This window comes from Camellia sinensis, chromosome 10 (assembly GCF_055761805.1).
Source record: "Camellia sinensis isolate YWXY chromosome 10, ASM5576180v1, whole genome shotgun sequence".
NCBI classification, from domain to species: domain Eukaryota; kingdom Viridiplantae; phylum Streptophyta; class Magnoliopsida; order Ericales; family Theaceae; genus Camellia; species Camellia sinensis.
Window position 1 is genome coordinate 88,136,753 of NC_138970.1, and position 26,377 is coordinate 88,163,129.

The 26,377-nt window shown below is 43.5% G+C and overlaps 1 pseudogene; it reads right to left on the reverse strand.

The window, feature by feature from the left end:
- Nucleotides 1–10,193: 10,193 nt before the first annotated feature.
- On the reverse strand, nucleotides 10,194–25,907 carry LOC114290116 (cytochrome c-type biogenesis protein CcmE homolog, mitochondrial pseudogene; annotated as a pseudogene).
- Nucleotides 25,908–26,377: the final 470 nt, after the last annotated feature.

Below are 26,377 nucleotides of genomic sequence, written 5' to 3' on the forward strand. Positions count from 1 at the left end.
GAATCAACGGCAAAAAAAGTCAGATCTAGAAGATCAAATGTCATCAAAAGAAGCTTGCAAAGCTAGATCAGAAGTACCCCTGGAACTAGGGGCAAAGGATTTCAAATGTGCTCGAGGAGCCGAAGATGGATCATTCCACAAATCAAAGAAGGTCGGCAAGAATGCCAAATCCCAGAAGGGAGCAAAGAAGACAGTTTCTGCTGAAGAATAACTGAGTTCAGATCCGCAACACTAAGGGCAAATTCAACCCCCTATTGGATGGACTCCTGCATCGTTAGTGAACAACAACCATTCTCCTGGATTCAGATGACTTCGGGATCTCAAAACCATTTGACATGGACAAAGCTACACTTTTACCCTTGAGAGGCTCGTTGGGCCGAAAACCCAGAAGGGCGACCCAGGCAAAAGTTAGAGCAAGAAAAAGAATGAAGAAAAGAACAAAAAAAAAAAAACAACAAACAAAAAAGAAAAAAAATGAAAATAAAGAAAAGATGAAAAAGAAAAAAGAAGAAAAGAAATGAAAAGAACTGAAAAGAAAAGAAGAACAAAGCTCGCAAGGTTGAAAACCCAAAAAGGGCGGCCTTGGCAAAAGTTAGAGCGTAAAAAGAGAGATTAATACCCGAGTGTACCTTAACCCGAACTATGTAAGGCTTGATTCCCATCTTTGGGATACATAGGCAACTTCATTTTGAAGTCCAGCCACAAACACTTCCAATTCGACTGTGTCCATGTGATGGTTCTGGTCATCTTTGTCTTCTCTATATCCGAGAGTTCAGTTGTGATCATCACTAAGGAGGACTGTTTACAATATGCTGCGGTGTCATCCAGACAAGGGGCAACTTTCCGTTGCCATGAGTCGCCATTCAAACCAGGGGCAACTTTCCGTTGCCATTCAAAACGCTGCTGTGCCATTCAAACAAGGGGCAACTTTCCGTTGCCATTCAAAGTGCTGAGGTGCCATTCAAACAAGGGGAAACTTTCCGTTGCCATGCAGTGTCCTTCAGAAAAGGGGCAGTTTTCCTTCCGATCTGAGGTTGTACATCTCGAGAGTAAGTTCTGCGCTCGTTGAGCAGTGACCGTTTGCAAAAATAGTTTTTGAGAATTTTTACTGAGGTTGACCATTTTCTCGAAAATTGTTTCATTTTCCAAAACTGGACCATTTTCTTGGACCCAAAAAGAAAAATTTTCAGTGCTCATAGCCTGACTTGCATGATTTCAAATCAAAAATCAAACAAGCATGTTAATCTAACTCTCATGTTGGTCAAAACTGTTTTAGTAGAAAGCAAAAACAAAAAAAAAAGGTCAAAATGATGAAATAGGGGCACAGTTGAGTCAGGTTTTCTGTTCTTTCCCCTTTATCAACGCACTTGCCAGAAAGGGCACCATACCTGCCAGAAAAGGGCACCACTGAAGCTAACCAGAAAAGGGCTGAAAGCTCTCAACATCCTCCATGCAACGTGGTATAAAGCCAAGTGCGAAGCACGAACCGCAATGGGACAAGATATTCCACTCCCTTAGCTGGACAGATCTGATCACGTCCAAACTCCCCAGCAGAGCATCGTCAACCGATGTCAACTGCAGATTTGCTACACACCCAATTGTAGCGCAGCCCCTCTGTGGAAGAAACGCACTGTTGTGAACAAGAAGAAGAATCTGGCAGAATGCTAGGGACAAGAGCCCACAACTTTTTGTTTATCCATCAACCACCTAGGGGAGGGATAAAAAAAAAAATGAGAGATTGAAGAATAGAGAGATGTGCATTGGGAGAAAAAGCGAGAAAAGGGTTTTGAGAGGAAAAAGAGCCTGAGGGCCAAGTGATGTGAGAATCACAAATGAGGAAAGGGTGGGAAATAATACCTGGAGAAACTGGCTCCTCGTGCACTAAGAGGTCTCTCGTCTTTGTAACACGTCTCTATGTCGTGCCTTTTGTTTTGTTTGTCTCGATTCTTTCTTTGAGTCGTTCCGAGCGTGTCTCGATGTGTTTAGGTTGTTTACCTTTTGTTTTTCGTTGTTAAGTCTTTCTCGTTGTGTTCAGTTGCAGGCTCAATACCCGGTTAAGAACTCATTTCTTAATTTCAAAAATAAAATCGTTTTGTGCTCGAAGTGTTGTGTCATTCTCCACATTTGTGCAAAACAAGTATTTGTTATTTCATAAAACTGCAGGGTCCACCCCCGATAAGTGTGAACAGTAAAACAAGGACCTACCTGAAGCTATGTGGGTTCCAGACTGCAAAGCAGAAGAAAAGAAGGAGAATTTGGAACATCTTAGTGTGTTTCAACTTCAGCAAATTCCGAGACTGCATTCCGGGTGCACCTTTTCAGGCCTCGCCATTTCTCTGGAGTATGAGTGTATCTCAACCCCAAGCTTAAGCTTGTTTCAAGTCAGAATAGCAATTAAAAGTAGCTGCAGATGTTATCTCTCACCAATATAAACAGGGTGTACCCTTTTCAAGCGGAGTGTGTTACAAACCCCTCCGAGAGGTAAATCGGAGGTCGCGTTTGGATTTTGTCTCGTTAAGGCTTGTATTTCCTTATTCGGCATTTTGTTTCAAACACGCTTTTGAAGTTGCACATTCATCGCATCGTTATGCACAACATTTCTTGCATTGTTACGCACACCATTCGTTGCATTGTTATGAACATCTATCTAGCATTGTTATGCTCGTTACTTGCATTTTTATGCACATTTATCTTGCATTGTCGTGCACCTTTTCACTTGCATTGTCACGCACTTTCTACTTGCATTGTTATGCATGCTCCCTTTTATTGAAACACTGGGATACGTCCTTATGTTTCCCCTTCTCATTCTGAAACACCAGGATACGTCTCTATGTTTCTCCTTCTTATTCGCAAACACCGGGATACGTCCCTATGTTTCTCATTCCTTTCCGAAACAACGGGATACGTCTCTATGTTTCTTCTCCTTTTTTCGAAACACCGGGATACGTCCCTATGTTTCTTCTCCTTTTCCGAAACACCGGGATACGTCCCTATGTTTCTTCTCATTTTTTCGAAACACCGGGATACGTCCCTATGTTTCTCATTCCTTTCTGAAACACCGAGATACATCCCTATGTTTCTTCTCCTTTTCCGAAACACCGGGATACGTCCCTATGTTTCTTCTCCTTTTTTCGAAACACCGGGATACGTCCCTATGTTTCTCATTCATTTCTGAAACACCGGGATACGTCCCTATGTTTCTTCTCCTTTTCCGAAACACCGGGATACGTCCCTATGTTTCTTCTCCTTTTTTCGAAACACTGGGATACGTCCCTATGTTTCTTCACCTTTTTCGAAACACCGGGATACGTCCCTATGTTTCTTCTCCTTTTTTCGAAACACCGGGATACGTCCCTATGTTTCTCATTCATTTCTGAAACACCGGGATACGTCCCAATGTTTCTTCTCCTTTTCCGAAACACCGGGATACGTCCCTATGTTTCTCCTTCATTTTGAAACACCAGGATACGTCCCTATGTTTGTCATTCCTTTCCGAAACATCGGGATACGTCCCTATGTTTCTTCTCCCTTTTCGAAACACCGGGATACGTCCCTATGTTTCTTCTTTTTTTTTGAAACACCGGGATACGTCCCTATGTTTCTCCTTCCTTCTGAAACATCGGGATACGTCTCTGTGTTTCTCCTACCATTCCGAAACACCGGGATACGTCCCTATGTTTCTCCCTCTTTGGTTAAAAGCGTTCGGAATACGTTCCAGTGCTTGAACCACTCTGAAACACTGGGATATGTCCCTATGTTTCTCTTTCATTTCGAAACACCGGGATACGTCCCTATGTTTCTCCTTCATTTCGAAACACCGGGATATGTCCATATGTTTCTCCCTCTTTGGTTAAGAGCATTTGGAATATGTTCCAATGCTTATACCTTTCCGAAACACCGGGATATGTCCCTATGTTTCTTGCATGATCATAAGTTATGCTCGGCTTTGTGCATTGTCTTGCATTTTGCCCCTGCCCTCGAGCGCATATCTTTGTCTACTGCTTGTATGCTTTGCCTAAGTCTTCGGCCTTGTCAAAAATGGGTCGTCTTTGGGCTTTGACATTCACTTCGACATTTTTATGACTTTCGAGTTCTGTCAAAGAGGGGCAACTGTAGGCACCCCATTTTTGACCGTCCTTAAGACTTGGATGTCATCATTTGAACACTCGATGATTACCCTTGTTTGTGTTCGTCTCGAGTTCTCGGAGGTTTCGGCTACGCACCTTACCTCAAGACCTCTCCACTTGTTTGTTTTGTGTTTGGTTTTGCATGAAACACTTGTTGTTTTGCTTCTGAGGGTGGGAAATAGCTTGTAGGTCATCCCCACACCTCACCGGCCATGGCTTGAGGCCACCGGCCTTGTTTCCTTGCCACCGGCCATTGGTGATGGCCGGTCGGCACTATTGATGGTCGGTCGGAATTGTGTTTGGTCGGCCGACCACTTATTTTGGTCAATCGGCCACTTTTTCTGGCCGAGACCTTTTCTTGAGGGGGGTTTGAACCTTTTGAACCCTTGGTTTTAGCTTCTTGAGGAAGCTTGAACCTTTTGAACCCTTGGTTTTAGCTTCTTGAGAAAGCTTGAACCTTTCGACCCTTTGTTTTAGCTTCTCCAAGAAGTTTGAACCCTTGTCTAGCTTCTCCAAGAAGCTTAACCCTTTTGTTCTAAGCTTCTTGAAGAAGCTTGGCCCCTTTACCTCAGCTTCCCTTAGAAGCTTGCCCCCTTTGACCCTTTTGCCTTAGCTTCTCCAAGAAGCTTAGGCCTTTTGCCTTGCTCTATAAATAGAGGGCCTCTCCTCCCATTTCAAAGGGTAGAAAAATCTGATATATAGGATATATATATCACTCCCTCTCTATATCTCCCTCTCTCTCTACATTTGTGTGGGTTAGAGGGTTCAAAAGGGTCTAGTTCTTGCACATTTACACTACAACTCTTGGCCTAACACCTCCATCATCAACCTAAGGAGCTTGGAGGCCATTTTCAGAGGCTAAGAGACTATTTTTTTGGACCAAGAGGCTGCTGTCCCCTTTTGGCTACAAAGGTAACTCCTTTTCCCTCTTTATTCCCCATTTTTGCACACACTTTTAGCCTATCTTTCTTGCTTTTTTGAGATTTGTGTATAACATAAAAAAGTTCTCTTTTTTTGTGTTTAAGATACTTCAATAAGGTCACTTTTGTGTTTGGGGTCGTTTACCCCCTCTTAGGCCTTGTTTGGCCTCATTTTTGTGTGTTTTTGGTGAGCTTCAGGACCACCATGTTTGGGCCTCCTCACCACTGAAATCTTGAGGGATTTCAGTGGTGAGGTTGGTGGTTTGAGGTCCTAAGAATGAGAGAGGGCCATCCCCTCTCCTTATTGTCTTGATTACTTGCATTTTTGGCCTTACAAAGGAGCTCCTATTTGCAAGCTTCCAAGATTTATATCCAGCATTTTTCAGTGGGTTTTAGGACCCCCATATGTCATTTCCAGATCTGGTTTTTCCATGTTAAGTGTCCTTGTTGCATGTGCAGAGTAACCCTCTTATTGGCCTTTCAAAGGAACACATCTTTCTTGCATGCATGGACCTTGTTTCCATGGGTTTTTGGGGCTTATTTGCCATACCATGTTACTATTTTTATCTGGTTTGATGATCTCTCACATGCTTCATATAGTTGTAGTGTAAACCATGCTTACTAGCCTATGTTGCATGTTGTTTTGGCCAAGCATGCTAGCTTATTTTGGCTACATTTCATACATGTTTTAGCATTATTTTGGGCTGCATAGGGACTATTTGGGGCTGGTTTCATCATCCGAGCATCGCTTTGCATGTTTAGTGTATTGCATTTCACTAGCTTTAGTGCTTGAGTCCTTAACAATGCATTACATGAGTGTTTTCATGCTTTTGAGTCATTTTGGAATCATTTAGCATGCCACTTCAGAGCTTGATATGTATGCCATATGTCCATGTTCATCTCCTTTTAAGTGTGCTTAAAAGTTGTCTCTTTGATGCTTAAGTGTTGGACCATGTTTGCATGCATGTTTGTATGCAAATTTGACCTCATTTCCATAGCATTTGGCCACTGATTTTAGACATGGCTGAGGTTTGTCCATATTAGTTTGAGTTCACCTTTTGCATGTTGCTCAAATGTTGTTACATTGCTTCATGTTTGCATGCTTTGGTTGCATGATGTTTTGCATGCTCATTACTTGCATTGTTGACACATGCTTAGCCATATTGCATTTTGTTGCATTGCTTGAGCTATATGACATGTTGTTGCATGCTTAGGTTGTAATGCATTTGGCATGTATTCTCTCTTTTAGCCACTTAACATGTTGTTACATGTTTGTGTGTTGTCCATGTTGCATGTTTGCATTGCTTGCCCTCATGTTCATGGTGCATACTTAGCTTCCATGCCTAGGTTGCATTGCATAGAGCATGCATGCTTTGCCTCTTGAATTGAGTATGATAGAGGTTGGGCTTTATATGTCTATTTGGTTTGCATGTCATTTGAAATCAAAATGCACAACTTGGTTTCTTGGGCCATCACGCATTGAAATGCGCGATTTGTGGTCCGATAATCGAGTACCATCTCCCTTTGATTCATAAACATGATAAGGGGTGTGTTGGTGCACACATTTGCTTGAAATGCATTGCCATGCCTTGTTTTGCCCTCTGCTGCTGTCAAAACAGGTTTCTGCAGGAATCTTTAGCCAGCCGACCATCTATACTGCCGACCGACCAAATATTTGTGGCCGAGAGCTCCATAATTGGTCGATGACCAACTCCTTTGGCCTGTGGTGATTCCCCTTGGTCGGTGGTGTTTCACAGTGTCCATGGAGTGTACCTTGGGACTTGTGCAATTTTCAGAGGTGCAGAGCAGGGAAAACAGAGGCAAACTTGTGCATGGAGTTGGATTTCCGAGCAAACCCGAGCACGCGCGCATTGGATCCTCTTCCCGAGGCCTTTACTGCTTTCTTAGCTTAGTTAATTTGCTTAATTAATTAGGTGGTCTGTAATAATTAATTAGCTTGTAGGTTAATTAATTGGTATTATTCTTTTGGTCCCTCCGAGCGAGGGCGAATTTGTAATAAGTGTGGATGCGGGTGTGCATGTCTTCCAACCCCCACTTCTTTCTCCCTTTTACTTATCTACTTTTGATGGTTAGTATTAGGTCATATTTAATTTAGCATGCCTTATGCTATGCATGCGTGCATCCATACATTTGTCTTGCATGTACCGGGCTCGACGCATCATACTAACTGCATTGTATTTCAATTCCAAGTTGAATACGTGTTAGTTGTAGCATCATCATATGCCATGTTTAGATTAGCCGAGCCTATTCTAGCTGCATTTTACCTGTGTTGCATTAGCCATCTTAACATGAACTAGGATCAGGCATATGATTACTAACTATCTTCTGTTTTGGCTCGGAGTACTAGGTAAGCTTTTATGCTTTAGTATCCTTGCATGTGTGTGAGTGTTTGCCATGACAGCATGCTTGCCATGAGGCTAATTGCTTATGTGATATAACTGCCTGAATGCCTGTGGATGGAGGTTGAATTACCTAAATTGGAATAATGTATTAAAACTGTGAGTTTTAAGCCCACTAGATAGTGGCAAAACCATCTTTTCTAAAGCCCACTTGAGGGCGGCAAAACCTGCATTTTAGCCTACTTGCGAGTAGCAAACCATTTTCAAAACAAGCATGCAATGTTTCGTTCCAATTTAGGCAACTTGGTCTATACTTGTTTGCTATGCGCACAACATAGTAATTGTAGGCTAATAACCGAAATAAGAACACATAATGCTTTCAAAACAAGATATCACGGTTAGGAGAGGCCGATCTTTGATCGGGCGAGAGGGGGTGCTCATAGCTGACCTTCCCCAATCGTACCCAAGTTCCCGAACCGAGACAACTTTGGTGATGACGGACACATGGCCTTAGGCAAACGAGTCAGGGTTTCCTAAATTCCCCCATAAAAAATATTTAGGTGGTGACTCTGTATCTGGCAAAGCAGTCCATGTTTGGCACTTCTTTCTAAAAATCTGTTTTGTCAAAACGATTTACCGGATTTGGACTCTTTGGTTCAGATTTAGAACCGTGACAATTTGAGAGTCCGAACTGTAGTGAGCCCAATATGAACAGAACGAGACTCATCCTCTTGGGGCGTTCGAGGACGTCTACACGCGGGAGTCCGAACTATGGGGCCATCTTTTCAAACCCTTTCTAAAAGGGAGGGGGGGCGAAAAAAGGCAAGTCCACAAGGATGAACATAAGTCTAGTAGAGATCCCAACATAATTCTAAACAATAATAGCATCTATGATCATGAATGCACCATGACGTACAATATAAACAATACGACTATTTAATATTCAAAATATACTTATATAAGTACATTTTCTCCAAAAACATCAATTTGAACACCATAAGGTGTAAAACCCTTTGTTTTCTTTCCAATTATTCGGTTTAATTCCAAATGCATTCTTTCACAACACAACATTGGTTATTTAAACCTCCACGTTAATATAAAAGAATTTCGTTTCCACATTTGTTTTGAAAGCACGTTCACATATATGAGTCATAATCCAATCCTATAAGTCAACCCATTACACACACTTATGCAACAACACATTTACTATCTTTCCTGACCATATGCCCATGGGCAAGGAATACCCATAATAGAAATACCAAGAAACATATATTTCTAAATATAAATAATTGAACGTAGTACATAATTCCATTTCCACCGGCCTACAACATAGATGGCAAATGATACAACCCATATAACACATAATGCTTTACTGGCCTTGCTTGGAGAGGAACGATCCCAAGGTCATACTTTACTAGGGCGCAAACTAGAAGGGAGAGGAACCTATCTCAGAGGCGTTACGCTTTACCAGCCTCACTCGGAGAGAAACGGGCCTCAATTTCATACTTTACCGGACGCAGACCAAAAGATAGAGGAACCTCTAGCAAGGTGCCACGCTTTACCAGCTTAAACGGAGGGAAACGGACCTCCTAAACAATATCCAAGCTACAGAACAACATGATAAACTACATAAATACCATACAAGTTTAGCACATACACATAATTTATTTAACAATAACAATGTCACCCTCCATAGATGACCAAGGACAAAACCTCAAAACAGATAAATAAATGACTCTCTTGAATTAAATTCGCAATTCCAAAACATCAGCATTACAAACAACTATATTCCCATTTCATTTCATAAAGGAGTTAAACTCATCGTTTTATGTTCAAAAACCAAACTAGTTATTCCAAACCTTCAACATTTCCAAACCATAGCTAAACCTCTTTTTGTTTAACAAAAATCCCATTTTAGTATACACAACTACTAATAAACTCAACACAACATTAATCAAAACAATTACAAGAACCAAACAAATCCATTTTTAGTAACTAAGCCACTAATTCAATTCCTTAACACAAAACTTGGTTATTACATAAGTTACTCCCTTTGGATTATTTAAGCCCATAATAATAAATTAGGGTTTTTCCCATTCTCATCATAAACATGCTTGGCTACCTCCCAATTAACCAAAACACCTACAAATCATCCAATTCTAACTCCCAAAACTCAAACCCTAAAACCCTTTTCAGGCTTTTTGAAAAATCCATTATAAATATGATTTTTATGCAATAAAATCTACTACATGTCTATCTATAAACGATGTATTGAAGAGGAGCAAAGAAATCCCCACCTCTTGAAGCAAAGAGAAGACAACCCAAAAATCATCGGCGACGAAACGACGATCCACTCAGATTAAATGGAAGCCCTCGTCGAGCTCTACATTTTGGTATATGGAACTAGGCTGAGATTTTGAGTGGAAGGAGATGAAATCCAAGCATAAAAGCTTAAGATTTTCAGACATAGAGGAAAGAGAGAGGAGAGAGAGAAAGATGATATAGATTGACCAAAAAATGAATTTTAAAGTGCTGATCCCAAACAGACTACTTGAACGATGAAACTTGTGGTCGAGCGTCAAAGACATAAGACAGCTCAAGCGATGAAACTTTTATTCGAGTGCAGAATGCGAACTCCTAGAAGTTCATACTTGCATAAGTACTGGATGATCTGCAAGACCGCTCGAGCTAACAACCTATCGCTTGAGCGATGAAGAAAAAAAACTAACAGGCTGTTACTTGACCGGTCAACCAGGAGGACAATCGGGGGACATCCGGGTGGATGACTACTTAGTACAATAATTCACTCCAGACAACCATGTGATCAACCACTCTGTGCAAATCTTCACCGGCATATACTTCTCATCATGCTTCACCAACACTTCCATTGTTGAGAAATAGCACTCTTCCCTCATCGCTTTTCTCGAAACGCTTTTCTCCGAAGCCCCTTTCTTGACCGCCTCTATGATCGCTTCACAAACCCTTCCACCACTACTGAGTGTCCCTTGTTCAAAAAGTCCATCAAAGATCCCTTGTACCATACCAAAATGTCAGTGATTAAGTTGGTGATCACAAACTCTATCTTCGGTAAATTCATCGGTTGGAACCATGCTTCCCTTGAGGACCATACCACCGAATCTGAACTTATTTTTCGTAAGATTTGAATCGTGATTTGAGAGAGCGTCTATGGGAGTGACATAGAAAATTGTTGAGAACAATGATGATGAAGCCTACGATGGAGATAAAAGTTAGTACATAGGTCTAGAGCCGTCGATTCTGGAGCTGCTGAGCTCGTGCTCTGATGTCGACCCAGTTTAACTGGACTGGTTGTCGCTAGGCGGTGGAAAACAATCGGAGGCCAGTGGATGATGGTTGTGATTTTATGATGGCGGCGACAGTGGAGATTTGATGAGGATGAAAATTGGGGGTTCGTGGTGGTGGTGGTGGAGCGGAGGAGATTGGAGATAAGTTGATGGCAGAGTTGCTTAGCCATTGGATTTTCTCGAAAAAATTTTGTGGGTGATTTAGGACAATATGGTGGGTTATCTCTAGGAAAAGTTATTTGCGATGGTCATGTTGTGGTTAATGAAAGGGGTGATGTTTATATTTTTATGAGACTAAATTATATGAGTAGCCAAAAGTATGGCCATGTGTTGTCCTAAATTAAGAAATATATATATATATATATATTTGGAAGGAAAGGAACATATGAATAAAAACAGAACAAAATTAAGTTACATATTTCTTGGAAAGTAAACACCTTTATAGCATCCGCTCAACAAAGAGTAATACTATAGACCCATTCTTATCTATCTCGAATTTATTTAGAATTATCATTTTGTGATTCAGATTCATTCTATATATGAATCTTAATCCACACAAATTCAATCACAACCATACAATTTCATTCTGGGTGAATTCTCAGTAGATAAGGGTGAGTACCTATAATTATTCTTACATAAATTACAAGGAAGATGTGAGGAAAATACATAGATTCCTTGTTCAAAATGCTCCATTAGCAAATCTGCACAATTATTAGCCTGCGGATTGTTCCCACTCCAAAGCACTATATGAAAAATGTACAATTATTTATGAAGATTGTAAGCCATTGTGAATCACTTGGTTGGCCCATGATAAGTTGTTTAAATAAAAGATCATCAATTTCAATCTCAAGTTTTTTTAATATTCCTATCCAAAGCTAAGTTGAGCCCATCTCCCAAGGCCCAAAATTTAGCTACATGCTAGATGTAGCTCTTATGTTTTTTGTAAACCCTATTATCCAGTGGCCCTCTTGATCTCAGCCTCTAGCAAAAGCTCTTCCTAGGTTGCACTTAGATGCTCCATCAGTGTTGAGTTTAAAAGAGTCTTTTTTAGGCATAATCCATTGGATAGGGATAGGGATAGATGATCTTACTCTGTTACCCTCATGGAGGTTCATAGTAAAACACCATTTTGTAGAGTGTGCAATGACACTACTTGGTTTGGAGGGTAACAAGAGTTGGGTTGAAGACAAAGGAATTTCTATTTTCCATAAGAACCAATAGGCCGAGGGAAATATAATAACCCAAGGGATAGGGTAGTTTGATTGTTAGGACAGGGTTTGGCAATTTGTTTTGATCCAATGAAGAAGGTTGGATGTAAAGAAATCTAAGCCAGAGTTTGGTAACCATAGTTCTAACCAAAACACCTCTACGTGATGACAATCCCTGAAGGCATGGAGGGTGGCTTCAGTAACTACTCCACAACGAGGGCGTATTTTATTCTCCACAATTCTTCTACTCAACAAGTGGGCTTTACAATTGATTGTTAGAAATAATGAATTTTTGATGATTTTTATTCTACTGTTTTGATTTATTCTTAAGTATGAATTATAATTAAACTGTTAGTATTTAATTTATTTATCATACTATATCTCATTCATATACATTACAGAATCAGATTGAATCTCAATCAAGCAAGAACTAGGCCACAGATAGCAGCAGAAGAAGCAACAAAACATAAGAGGTTGGACCACACCTAGGTGGTCGGCCGACTAGACGACTGGCTGGTTGACTGGGTAGATGACAATAATGGTTGTTTGGCCCAGTTTTGTAGACATAGAGAACTCGTCGACTGTGGCCATTATCCTTCTCGACCGAGACTTGACTGGTCGACCTGGAGGACATATGGGGAGACATCTGGGTAGATGACCACTCAGTACAAAAATTCACTCCGGACAACTAGGTTGCGATAACCCCACTACGTAACATAATTTCATTTATCTAATTTGTGTGAGATTTGAATTTTAAATATGCGCTTTGTGATTAATTTGAGTATATTTGTTTGATTTGAGAACTATCTATTATGATTTTTGTCCTGAATTTAAAATTGAGGGCCTTAATGATTTCAGAAACCAAAATTGTCAAGGTTTATAAGTCAATTAAAATATTTAGAGCCTTTTGAGAAGTTCAATTAAAATTTGATTCAGTTTTGTAAAATTAAGTCTTATTTAATTAGTCTTGAACCTTGATTAATTAGCCTAATGCTTAATTAGTGAGTTAAGCTAATCAACACTTATATATATGAGTTAGAAGAAGAGAGTTGGCTCATTTTTTAGTTCATATTTGTTGGAGAGTTCTTTAGTGTGAGAGAGAGTGAGAGAGTTCAACATCTAGAGAGAGAGAGAGCTCAAGACTTATAGGAAATTGTAGGAAATTGAAGAAGCTAAGGGGAAATCATCTCTGAATTCTAAGTCTTAATTTTGTAGAAAAATCCTCCATGCATCATGAATTAAGAGAATTGTAGAATCAATCTCCTAGAAGTTGAAGAGAAGATGGGTTTTGAACAAGAAAGTGGGCTGTATGCATGATCATGGAAGTCAATCTTTGATTTCAGCATTGTTTAGTTCGAATTTTGAAGTTATTGCATGCATGTGAGTTATATCATGTTTATTGTTTCATAAATTCATGAACATGCAGCCACCATTGCATGTTTTGAAAAACAAGAGAAAAGAGTTGCAAAATCTTGCATGCATGAAGCTTTTGAGTATAATTTTGTGAATTTAAGAGGTTTTGGAGTAAATGGTTTTTAAAGAGGATATGTATTTGTGTTTTCTGAAGTATTTCTATGTTTTTGAGAAAGCCATGCATGACTCTAAGTTTTGAAATGGTGTTTGAAAGCTCAATCTTTTAGTTTTGAAACCCATAAATTTTGCAGATCCCTCAACTGGTAAAGAAACCGCACGAGCGCACATTGCGAGCTTCAGCACTTTTGCAGTCTTCACAGACCACTCAAGTGGTTAACATTCTGCTCGAGCGAACTCAGTATATCTTTGTAACCGCTCGAGTGAATAAGGGATGGCTCAAGTGCACTTAAAAACCATTATGGGGGCCGACTATTGGGACACGTAAAGAGGCCGAATAGTTGGTCCAGGAGAGTCGAAATTTGTATATGACACTTGGCCCTATCTTATATATGCAAATCCAGCAAGTACCTTATTCAGCTAAATAACCAGTTGAGTATGGGGCCGAGTGAAGAGCGGTTTGCAACAAAAGGAGCCGAGTAAATAGTTATACGACGAATCGAAGGTGGGCCCAGCCCTGAAGCCCAAGAAAGAAAAAGATATAAATAGAAGAACATCATCCAAAAATGAGGAGGGAAAAAAAATTAGTGTGCTTAACTTAAGGTACAAGCAATCAAGAGAGTATACACTAACTTATCCGTCGGAGTGCTAATTTCGGCACCCCTGACCAGAGTGTTCATTCTTTTTCAGGTTACTAGCTGAGGATCACGAGCGTCCCATTAGATCCAAAGAGTATTTCCAAACCATTTCACCACAATTGGCGCCGTCTGTGGGAATACTCAACTACATCCATGGCGGGCGTAACGGAAGATCCTCCGATAGTCGCTGACGAAACTGACCAGAGAGATGACCTCACTCTAACGAACATGCTGGGACCAGAGAACATCATCGTGAGACGCGCCTTGAAGTTCAACTCTATTGCCCATACCTCACCCTCAACTTCTGCACATGAGACAATGCAAGCGATCATGGAATAGGAAAAGCAAAACGAACAGAGGTTGGAAAACATGATTGCTGAGAACGAGCGCCTCCAGCAGGATTGGCTTTAGAAGTGGCAAAGTCTAAACAAGTCACGCGCCAAGATCCGGGACGACCTTTGAGAGCAGATGGTCGAAAACCTCGAGCTCAGAGACATGATAGTGACAGTGACTCTGACTCATTATCCTCGGAGCCCAAAAAGAAGGGACGACTCGAAACTGCCAGTTCCTCTGAAGAGAGTCCACGTGTAAGGCATAAGTGAAGACGAAATGGTTCGGATGAAGAATGCCAGCATGATCCCTTTGTGCGACGGATCGCAAAGGCAGTACTATCCAAGAAGTTCAAGGCCCCGTCGTTCATCCTGTACGATGGAAAATCGGACCCCACTGATCATATCCGTCATTATAAGCAAGCCATGATGCTGCATGTAGATGATAAGGCTCTCATATACAGAATATTTCCGAGCAGTTTGGGACCATTGGCCATCAGATGGTATTATAAGTTGGAGCCGGCGTCGATTAAGAGTTTCCATCAATTGCAGAAATCTTTCAGGACAAGATTCATCACCAACGAGGTCCAGCCGAAGCAAGCCGACTCTCTCTGGGTGTAGACACCCCATTTTTGACCGTCCTCAAGACTTGGACGTCACCGTTTGAACACTCGGTGATTATCCATGTTTGTGTTCGTTTGAAGTTCCCGGGGGTCTCGGCTACGCGCCCTGCCTCAGGATCTCTGAACTTGACCGTTTTGTGTCTGGTTTTGCACCAAACACTTGTGCTTTGCCTTGGAGGGGCAGGGAATGCCTTGTGAGGCATCCCCACACACCACCGGCAGTGGCTAGAGGTCACCGGCTGGTTTTTGCTGCCATCGGCACTTTTTGTTGCCGATCGGCACTATTTGTTGCCGGTCGGCACTCCTTTTTGCCAAAATGGCATCTTTGGCCGGCCGACTACTGTGCATCTGCTTTTGCAGATATTTTATCATAGCTGTCTTGCTTTTTGCTCCCCTCCATACACGTGTATGGAGGGATCTCTCTCTTTAGAAGCTTGTCTTGTAAGCTTTACAAGACAAAAGGCTCTATAAGAGAGAGTCTTCTCTCTTGGCTTGAGGGTTGGATACTTGAGAGACTTGAGATATTTTTAGACAGCCATTTTTAGGGTTTTGAGTTCTAGGGTTAGAAACCATACACTTTCTATCTCTATATCTCCCTTTTGTGTGTGTCTAGGTGCATTTGTGTCTTACTATTGCACACAAACACATAGTGTTTCACCTTCACTTAGCTACTGAGGTTCTAAGAGGTTGGTTTTGAAGTTTTGGCGCTGTTTTCAACCTAAAAGGGGCTGTCGGAGCACCATTGTTGAAGGGGTCTTCAAGGGTAACAATTTTGCCTCTTTATTCCCCAATCTTGCATTGTATTTCTACCTATCTTAAAATCATTTTTGAGCTTGGTGTATAATACAAAAAAGTTCTGTTTTTTAGCCCTCTTAATTGTTTGTTTAGAGTGTTTTGTGGTTTGGAGGTGTTTGACCTCTCTTAGGCCTTGAAAGGCCCCATTTTGTGCTATTTTGAGTGAGTTTCGAGACTTTGGTGTTTGGGCCTCTTCACCACTGAAATCTTGAGGGATTTCAGTGCCAGAGATGGTGCCTTGAAGTCTCCAAAAGGGGAGGGCCACCCCCTCTCCTTGTTGTCCTTGAAAGGGACCCTTTTTGGCCTCTTGAGAGAGCATCATGTTAGAGTGTGTATTGATCATGTCTTGGCTGTTTTTCATGCTTATTATGCCATGATATAACCTTGTTGTGTGTTGGTTTTGGTACACCATGCATGCTTAGCATACCTACCATGTAATGCCATGTTATTGCCTTAATATGCCTTAGGTTGTTAGCCTTTGTTCTAGCATGTTTTAGGCTTAGCCTTGTGAAGGTTTTGTGCTCATTTTTCCATGTTTAAGGTCTGTCCTAGGTTGTTTGGGTCGGATTTGGCATGCTTAGTATAGCTCCTTTGCATTCCGGCTTGTTGGCCTTAAGTGTATGAATGTATAGCATGACATTCTTGCATTGATTTAGTGGTTTGGAACTATCCACCATGTCATTTCAGTCCCCTTTGCATTCCTATATGTTTGCCTTGGATGTCTCCTTAATGCTTTGAAAGCTTGTGTAGCATGTTCCATGTTTTGGCCATTGTACATGCCTTTGAATTTGAGCCACTTAGATGCCATCTAGGGGGTCCCCTTTGCATGGTCTAGGTCTGCCTTGAACCTATTTTAAGTCCTCTTAGCCTTGTTAGGCTTGGTTGGCTTGGTCATGGTTCAAGCCCCTTTGATTTGCTTCAAGCACTTGGGCCATTTGTCGCATGTTTAGCTTGACTTGTTGCTTGGTTTGGCACCATGTTTTAACATGATTTTCAATGCTTACCTTGCATGCCATATGTCCGTGATTACCCTCTTTCAAGTGTGCTTGAGAATTGCCTTTTTATGCCTAAGTGTTGACCCTTAACATGTGCATGTGCGTATGTGTTTAGTCCTTTATTTTGGTTACTTTGGCCATTGTTTTAGGCCTATTTAGAGTTGCCTAAATCATGTATAAGTCCACCTTTCCATCAATTTGCATTGCCTCATGTTTGCTTGTATGCTTGCATAAGTGTCTTGCCATGCCATGTTGCATCCTTAGCTTGTATGCCTAGGTTGCATTGCATCTTGCATGCATGCCTTGTTCCTTGACTTGGTGGTAGGAATTAGGCCTTGGTTCATTTGTTTAGTTTGCATTTCATTTGACATGAAAGTTGCACACTTGATTCTTTGGGCCATCATGCATGGAAATGCATGATTGGTGGTCCGAGAATCGAGACACATGTCCTTTTGAGTTACAAACATGATAGGTGGCATGATTGGTGCATACATTGTTTGAATTGTATTGCCATGCAAGTTCTGTCCTCTGCTGCTGTGAGTTGCAGGTTCTGCAGGCATTCTTTGCCGACCGGCAGTGTACATTGCCGACCGGTAGTAATTCACCAGCCGATGGATTCATTTTGTGCCGGTGACCACATACCACTGCCGGTGGTAATTCTACTCAACTGGTGGTGATTCCCAGTATCCAGAGAAACATCCTTGAAACTTTGGTAGTCTTTAGAGGGGCAGAGCAGGGAAAACAGAGGCAGACTATGCATGGCGGTGCACTTCCGAGCAAGACCCGAGCACGCGCTGCATCTGGCCCTCTTCCCGAGGCGGTTTACTGCTTTTCCTAGCTTAATTAGTTTGTTAGCTGATTAGGAAATTTGTAATATTTAATTAGCTTGCGTAGTTAATTAATTTGTATTATTTATTCGGTCCCTCTAAGCGAGGGCAAATCTGTAACAAGTGTGGGTGAGTGTGTGTATGTCTTCCAATCCCCACTTCTTTCTTCCCTTTTATTTACCTGCTTTGATGGCTAGTATTAGGGCACGTTTAAATTAGCATACCTCATGCAATGCATGCGTGCATTCATACATTTTCTTTGCATGCGCCGGGCTCGGTACATCATGCTAATTGCATTTGTATTTCAAATTCCAAATTGAATACGTGCATCAATTGGTTGCATTTCACATGCCATGTTTAGGTTAGCCGAGCCTACTCTAATTGCATCTTGCATGTGTTGCATTAGTCAACTTGACATGAACTAGGACATGAATGTTTGCTAACTAGTTTATTGTTTTGGCACGGAGTACGATGTAAGTATTTATGCTTTAGCATCTCGCATGCGTGTGAATGTTAACATGATAGCATGCTTACCATGTGGCTAGATGCTTATGTGTTATAAATTGTTTGAATGCCTGTGGGTGAAGGTTGGATTGTTTGAGTTGGAAAAATTCGTTGAAATCCGTATTTTAGCCTACTTGCGAGTAGTAAATTCCAAAGTACTTTTTTTTAAAGACAAACGGATATGCAATGTTTCTTTCCAAATTAGGCAATCTAGTCTATACTTGTTTGCTGTGCGCATAACATAGTAATTCTAGGCTAACAATTGGAATAAGAACACATAATGTTTTCAAAAACGGATATCACGGTTAGTAGAGGCCGATCTTCGGATCGGGCGAGAGGGGGTTCTCATAGCTGACCTTCCCCAATCGTACCCTAGCTCCCAAGCCGAGAAACTCCAGTGATGACAGACATGTGGCCTTCGGCACCGAGTCAGGGCTTCCTAAATTCCCCCATAAAAAATATTTAGGTGGCGACTCTGTATCTGGCAAAGCAGTCCATGTTTGGCACTTCTTTTCAAAAATCTGTTTCTCAAAACGATTTGCCGGATTTGGACTCTTTGGTTCAGATTAAGAACCGTGACAATTTGAGAGTCCGAGCTATAGTGACCCCACAAATGAACAGAACGGGACTCACCCTCCTGGGGCGTTCGGGGACGTCTACAGTTTCTGGCGACTCTGCTGGGGATTTAGAGAGCTTGACTCGAACTCGTGACATCCTATTTTGATTTCATTTATGTGTCTCTTTGCATTGCATGTGCATTGGTGCGCCTAGGATACCGTGTTTGCCATCTGCCATTCCTGAACAGTTTGCCAGAGGCTTGTCTTGTCAAGGCATGACCATAAGGCTGACCGGTTATGGGCTCTGACAGTATGGGAACACAAACCTCGGTTTTACCGGGGCACCCTTTTCGACCATTTGACCTAGTGCATATTCGGATCCATAGTGACCATTCCAACATAGGACAGGTTGCTTACCCGATTATAGGTTGTTTGAAACTGCTGCGTGCATAGTGGAACCCTAGCTCCTGACAAAATAGGACAGGGAAACCCTACCCCCACATAGGGGTGTTTTGGCTCTCTTTACCTGCTATATGCTTTTAGAGTGTCGCTCTACAGGAAAGTACATGTCAGTTTGCAAGTTTGAGTATCGGGCCTGAGGGCATCAGTATCAGTGTCAGTTATGAGAATCAGTTATCTGCGGGTATCAGGTTCAGTTTTGGGGACAGTGATTTCTGGGAAACAGTGATCAGCAGTAGAGTACAGTTGTTCAGCTACACCCGTGTTTGATCTGTTTGGGCTGAAATGCTGTTTGTTATCTCTTTCAGTTCGGACAGCTGGTACAGAATAGCTTGTATCCCCCCTTACCGAGGAAGGACTTGTGATGACGTAGAATTCAGAAGAGATCGTGGTTATGACAGCTGCATTAGAGCAAGGGATCACTCTGCAAAGTGAGGCCAACATTGATATGCCACATCCACCCAGGTCGCCTGTTGCGCACCCGGTTTGGGCCCTCCAGCTATACCAGGCTCGCGAGCCAACTACATTTGAACTAATGGGGATGATAGGTGATCTCCAGAGGTCTGTGGCGGATCTCGCCTACGGAATGTCAGCTTCACCGCCAGCCGCACCATATGCCGGGAGTTTTGTACCACAGGAGCCCTCGCTGTTGGAGCGAATTGTGATTGAACTTAGCCAACCGGAGATCGCCTCCAGCTATGGCAATGACATATCAACATCAACCCAAACCCTCGATCAGGCTGAGGCCAGAGGAAAAGATAAAATGAAGGCAGATGCCGATCCCATTGAACAACTGCTGTGGGCAGTCGAGGCTTTGAAAACCGGGGGGATGAACAAGCAACAGATATCCGCAGTTGTGGCAAAAACAGTGGAGGATGCTTTCCCCACTCCACCTGAGGGTAGTTCAAGCCAGTCAGAAAATCGGGATAGGCCCCGTCATGCCAGAACAGTTCCTCCTGTTCCCGCCCCTGCACCCGGGAAAGATCAGAAGCTAAGGTGGCGCCTGCCGACCCTTTCGCTTGTGCAGCTAGTAAGAGCGCTCAGACTCCAAAGTACCTACCCCGGGGGCGCAGGACCTGTCATGCTCTCTACATGCCTCTGTCCAAGGCACTTCAGATCCTTGCCAAGAGGGGGCACCTTAAACCCTTGGAGCCTCGGCCTCCCCCGAAGAATCTCCCTGCTACGCATGATGCTGCTCAGTACTGCGCGTACCACCAGCAGACAGGCCATGCCACCGACAATTGCTTCCGCCTCTGTCATGAGGTGCAAGATTTGATTGACAACGAGGTTATCCTTCCGCCTACCTCAGCCAAGTCCGTTACCACCCAGTTATTGGATTTTGAGGACACAGATACTGCAAGTATGTAATCAGAAGGTGAACCATCTGCGGGCGGCATCTGGATGTATTTTGAATGTGGCGTCTGGCACGCATTTTTGAGTGGCTATGAACGCACCCTAGCTTTGTAAATCCTGGCTTGGGTATCGAGTCAGTCTTTTGTTTTGAGTCTGTCTCTTTGTCTTGAGTCAGTCTTTTTGCTTAAAGGTCTGTCTTGTTGTAGCGAGTCAGTCCCCCTTGTATAGAATACCAGGTGATTCTGGGGTTGTCGTCTCGAACACCGTTTTGTCTTTGTAATTACCTGTTTTTTGTTTTTTGAGTCTGTTTCTGCCGAGGGGCCAGTTATACCAACAGATCTGCATGAAACAGCTGTAGCTATCTCATTTTCATGCTTGCTTCCAGTGTAAGTTAGTTGTGCCAGAGGACTTGAATGGGCTGACAGTACATCTCGCCTACTCTCCTGCGCGCCAAACTCATTACATTAGCCTAAGTTTTTCAAAAAACCCCTTTTGAACACTGCGGTGATAAAAACAAAGAGGAAGGAATTCCTCGGGTTTTGCAAAATTTTGGTCATTTTGAGAGAAAGAGAAGCATGCTAAGCCTTTTTAATGAATAAAACCATGCTTGTCAGCGTGAGAACTGGGAAGGACCCTGGCTTGATCCAGATTGGTTCCACACTATCTTCGGCATGAGCGATTCGTCGCTTTCTTAAAAACTTTCAAAAAGAAATGTTTTACACGGCCCTGTGAAGACCTGTGTGGAACCGCTCTTGAGATTGTGCAGCCTAGGATCGCTCTCAGGCTCAAGATTCGACCTGTTTGTTTTGAACCTCGAACTCATCCGGAACATTCAACGGTCAATTGTCGGAGGAGGCCCGCGTGGCCAGTTCTGAAGCAGCCCTCGAGCAAGAGGCACCAAAGCCGAATCAGAAGGACTAGATCTCGCCGGAAGGAGCTTGTGGAGCAACCGGGATGGATTCTTCTACAAATCATTGCAACAGCCGTTCTCCTAGATACAGAGAGGCTTCAACTTCAAAAACCATTTGGTATGGACTTGTTACACTTTTACCCTTTGAGAGGCTCGTTGGGCTGAAAACCCGGAAGGGCGACCCAGGCAAAAGTTAGAGCAAGAGAAAAAAATACAAAAAAAGCAAGCAAAAAAATACAAAAAAGGAAAGAAAGTAAAAGAAAAATGCGGAAAAGAAAAAAATGAACAAAAGAACAAAAGAATGAATAAAAAGAAGCTCGCAAGGTCGAAAACCTGCATTGGGTGCCTTGGCAAAAGTTAGAGCCTGAAAAGTGAAGGTTAAAATACCCGAGTGTACCTTAACCGGAACTACGTGAGGCTTGATTCCCATGTTTGGGATACGTAGGCAACTTCATCCTGAAGTCCAGCCCCCAACGCTTTCATAGCGTCTCAGTCGATGCAATGGTTTCGATTTCATCTCAAAGTCCAGTCGCCAACACCCTCCAAGGTGACTGTGTCCATATATTTGTTGTGACCATCTTTGTCACCTCTGTGTCCAAGAGCTCGACCACCGCCAATGAAGACTGTTTGCGGACTGCTGCGGCACCATCCAAACAAGGGGCAACTTTCCGTTGCCACGAGTCGTCGCAAGACGCCATTCAAACTAGGGGCAACTTTCCATTGCCATCCACCCCCCTTTAAGCCAGGGGCAATTTTCCATTGCCTCCGATCCGAGGTTGCGCATCTCGAAGAGTAAGTTCCATGCTCGTCGAGCATTGACTGTTTGCAAAATAGTTTTTGAAAATTTTTACTGAGGTTGACTATTTTTTCGAAAACTATTCCATTTTCCAAAACTGGACCATTGTCTTGGACCCAAAAAGGAAAATTTTCAGTGCTTACAGCCTAACTTGCATGATTTTCAAATCAAAAATCGAACAAGTATGTTAATCCGACTCTCATCTTGATCAAAAGTGTTTTAGTAGAAAACCAAAACAAAAAATGGTCAAAGTGATGAACTAGGGGCACAGTTGAGTCAGGTGTTCTGTCTTTCCCCCGTCGTCAACATACTTGCCAGGAGGGCACTCTACCCACCAGAAGAAATAGCTGTGAGCTAATGGCATTGGGCGTGAACCCGCAACTTCCTATTCATTCATTAATCACCTTGGGAAGGGACGAAAAATAAGAGAATAAAGAATAGAGAGGTGTAAGTTGAGAGAAAAAGCGAGCCAGAGGGTTTTGAGAGAAAAACCAAGCTTGAGTGCCAGAGTGATGTGAGAATCACAAATGAGAAAAGGGTGGGAAACAATACCCAGAGAACTGGCTCCTCGTGATCTGAGGTCCCCCGCCTTCGTTAACGCGTCTGTTTGTCGTGTCTTTTGTTTTGTTTACCTCAACCTTTGTTTTAGGTCTCTTCCGAGCGTGTCTCGTTGTGTTTAGGTTGTGTACCCCTTTTGTTTGAGTCCTCCCCGCTGTATCCAGTTGTAGGCTCAATACCCCGGTTAAGAAAACCCCTTTTTCGAAAGTTAATCGTTTATGCCCAGAGCGCTGTGCCATTCTCTACATCTGTGCGAAGCAAAATAACAAAAAAATTGGGGCATCTGAGCATGTTTCAACCCTAGCCGGTTTCACCTTTGAAGGCCGTCTTGTCAGATTGGGCTGTTTTGTTTAAAGTTTGCCGTGTGCAGAATAAACAAAGTGTTGGGTTATGGGCTGTATGCAGATTAATCCTCAGCAGAGTATGGGGCCGTGTGTTCAGGTTAAGCATTGGTTTGTGTGGGTTGCTTTGCTGATTACTCGGTTTGGTTATCTTGTTATTAGTGCAAGTGTTCAACATTCAGACCACAGATCAATTCCATTTACATTGAGATGTAACATGATGTGATGCGATGCAATACATGAGATATGTAAATGTAACACTTTTTAAGATAAAAAGTTCGTTTCATTTCATAATCTTTTAAGTACAAAGTTTTGAGGAAAACAAAAATCTGCCTGCGGCAGTACAAGGTAATCTATCTACCAGCGAAGAAAGAAAAAGAAAGAGAAAACAAAGGAAAAAGTACAAAAAAGGAAGAAAAGCAGCAATCTGGGTCATCGTCAGTAGTCTCGAGCCCGGGGGTCTGTCCTAGTCCTCTTCCTGGACGAAGGTCCAGGAGCATCATCAGCATCGTCATCAGAGCCCGAGCTAGTGCCGCCTCCGGTCTCCTCCTCTGATGACTCCGACTCTGCCTCTGCCTTCGCCTCTGACTTGTCATCCTCATCATCGTCTTCATCAGGAACGGGAGCCCGCGAACTGCTCCCGACACGAGTGTGCCCCGCCTTGGTGCGGGGGAATACTCTGCCCTCTTCATCTCTCCCTCGGGCGGGGATGGAAGGTCCAGCTGGAGCACCTCCTACCCCGGGAATCTGGAAGGGAGGCTGAAAAAAGTACACAAAAGGCAAATGCATCAGTATACTGTGGACAATCTATCAGTGCAGAATGTAGTGTATGAGTACAGTGGGTGAATGCCGTGAGTAGTTTATCAGTGCAGAGTACAGTGTAGAATGCAGTGTATGAGTATAGTGTATGAAAGCTGTGAACAGTTTATCAGTGCAGAATGCGGTGTATGAGTACAATGTATGAATGCCGTGAGCAGTTTATCAGTGCAGAGTACAGTGTAGAATGTAGTGTATGCAGTGTATCAGATGCTGTGAGATCAGTGCGTCGGGTGTTGTGTCGTGCATCAGATTACGTGAATCAGCTTGTGAGTGATTTGAGGCCGTGATCAGAAAAACATACCGGAATGCTGTAGAGGGCCAGGAGATCAAAGGTCCGTTGTAGCATCCCCATCATGGAGGCATTCATCTCCAATGACTGCCGGGTGTACTCAGAAGAAGCCTACAAAAATATCAGATGCATCAATATTCTGTGGAATATCAAATAAACTGAAATGAAATGACTGTACAAAAATGCAGTAATGCATACCGGAGGCAAGTCGGGGACACCGACAAACTCGTGATCAGCCGGCGGAGGGGCGAAGGGGATCTGATAGGTCACCCCGCCCTGCCCTCGGAAAGTCAGTGAAGTAGGCAGAACAGGACAACCGGTCCCCCGTCCCCCCTGAACTCCGCCCCTGTCACGGACTCGGGCCCTCCTCGAAGCTCTAGCTCCAGCTCCCGCTCCTGTCCTTGCTGCTAGCGCCACGGGTCTAACTCCCTCAGCTCGACGGCCGCCGCTCAGAGGCCGCATAAGATACGTCTGTACGTACTCTCGGTAGTCGCCGATGCCTCTGAAGCGGGTCGCCTCCCAACCGATGGTATAATCGGCCATCTGCTCCGTAGTGAGCCTCTTGGTGTCCCTCATATCCTCAGGAGGGTGAACCGGGACTATCTGCTCCGGTAACCCTAGGGTCTGGCATAAGAAACGCTCACCCAGGTACCAAGCCCGACAGACCGGGCCCTCCAGCAAGATCCGGAAACGCGAGGTCTCATCGGCACCAGCAAACCGATCCCGCGTCATCGCTGGCAAAGGAGCCCAAGGCTGCCAGGTGATCTGAAAATGCAATACAGTATGTTATCTACTGTTATTGAAATATGCAGTGGAAAGGCGAAGCTTAAATAAACTGCAAGTAAAACATACCTCTGCGGGGGTAATGGTGTCGAAGAAGCGGCGGAAGAAGCTAAAGGTCTCTCGCGGTCTCCGGGTGCATCTCCCGTCAAAGCGACGCGCAAAAGGGACGACCAGAGGGGTCTCCGTGACCGGTACGGGTGCGAGCCTAGGAAAGTAGGTGTAAACCCACAACTGCAAGGTAAATACCAGTGCATTTATCAGATAAAGCAAAATACAGAATAAAGCAGAAATAGCAGAGCCATGTGTTGTGCAGTGTATTGTGTACAGTGTGTAGTGTGAGTAGTGTACAGTTAGTGTAAAGCAGAGTGTATGTGTGTGCCGTGTGTACAGTATACAGTATACAGCAAGTATAAAGCAGACTACAGTGTGTGCAGTGTACAGAGTACAGAAAAGATAGAAAAGCAAAAATGAAAAGTGGAGAAGAAACGTACCTCCCAAACACGCCAATAGCCCCCGAGCAACTGTCCGCTGCCGCGGGAAGCTGAGCTCATGTATCTGTAGAGAGTGGCCAGAACAGCGCCACCCGAGTCGTAATGCAAGATGCCTCGGATGTCCACCAGTGTGCTGAGCAGGCAGAGAGGCGCGGTGTTCGCCCGGTCGGCGAAAATAGTCGTCCCAAACAAGAACATGAGGAAGCCGCGTGCGTACCTCTCCACGGCCTCCGGAGTCATCGGGGCTGCATCAAAAAGGGTGGGCTGGACCCGGAACTGCACCTCGAACCAAGAATATCGGACGTAGCCTGGACGGGCGAGAGGTGGCACCTCGCCGAGCAAGTGAATCTGAGCGACAGTCCACTCATCCATGTCAATATCAAAGGGGATCGGATCACCCCCTACCTCGATGCCTGTGAGCATCGAGAAATCGTAAGGGGTCATCGTCATGTCCCCTGCCGCGGAGAAATGGAATGAATCGGTGGTGTCCCACCACCTCTCTACCAGAGCGGCAAGGAGAGGTCTGCATGTAGTGAGCCTGGAGAGGCCTCTACAGAATGCGCCGAAACCCGCCTGGTCCACGATGTGACGGACCGCATCGGGAAGCTCGGCATACCAATCCCGGGCGCCGGTATTCCCATACCCACGAATGGTATGGGAATCTCCCTGTAAACAGAAAACAACAATTGCAAGGCAATATTCAACATGCAGTTCTAAGAAGCATATAGATATAGCATGTGTGCAAGTTTAACAAATTCAAGCAAATACCGGGTGCCGGTGTGCTTACAGTGAACTACAACGTGTGATGCGTCAGCGTGTTCGGGTGGTTCAATACAGTATAG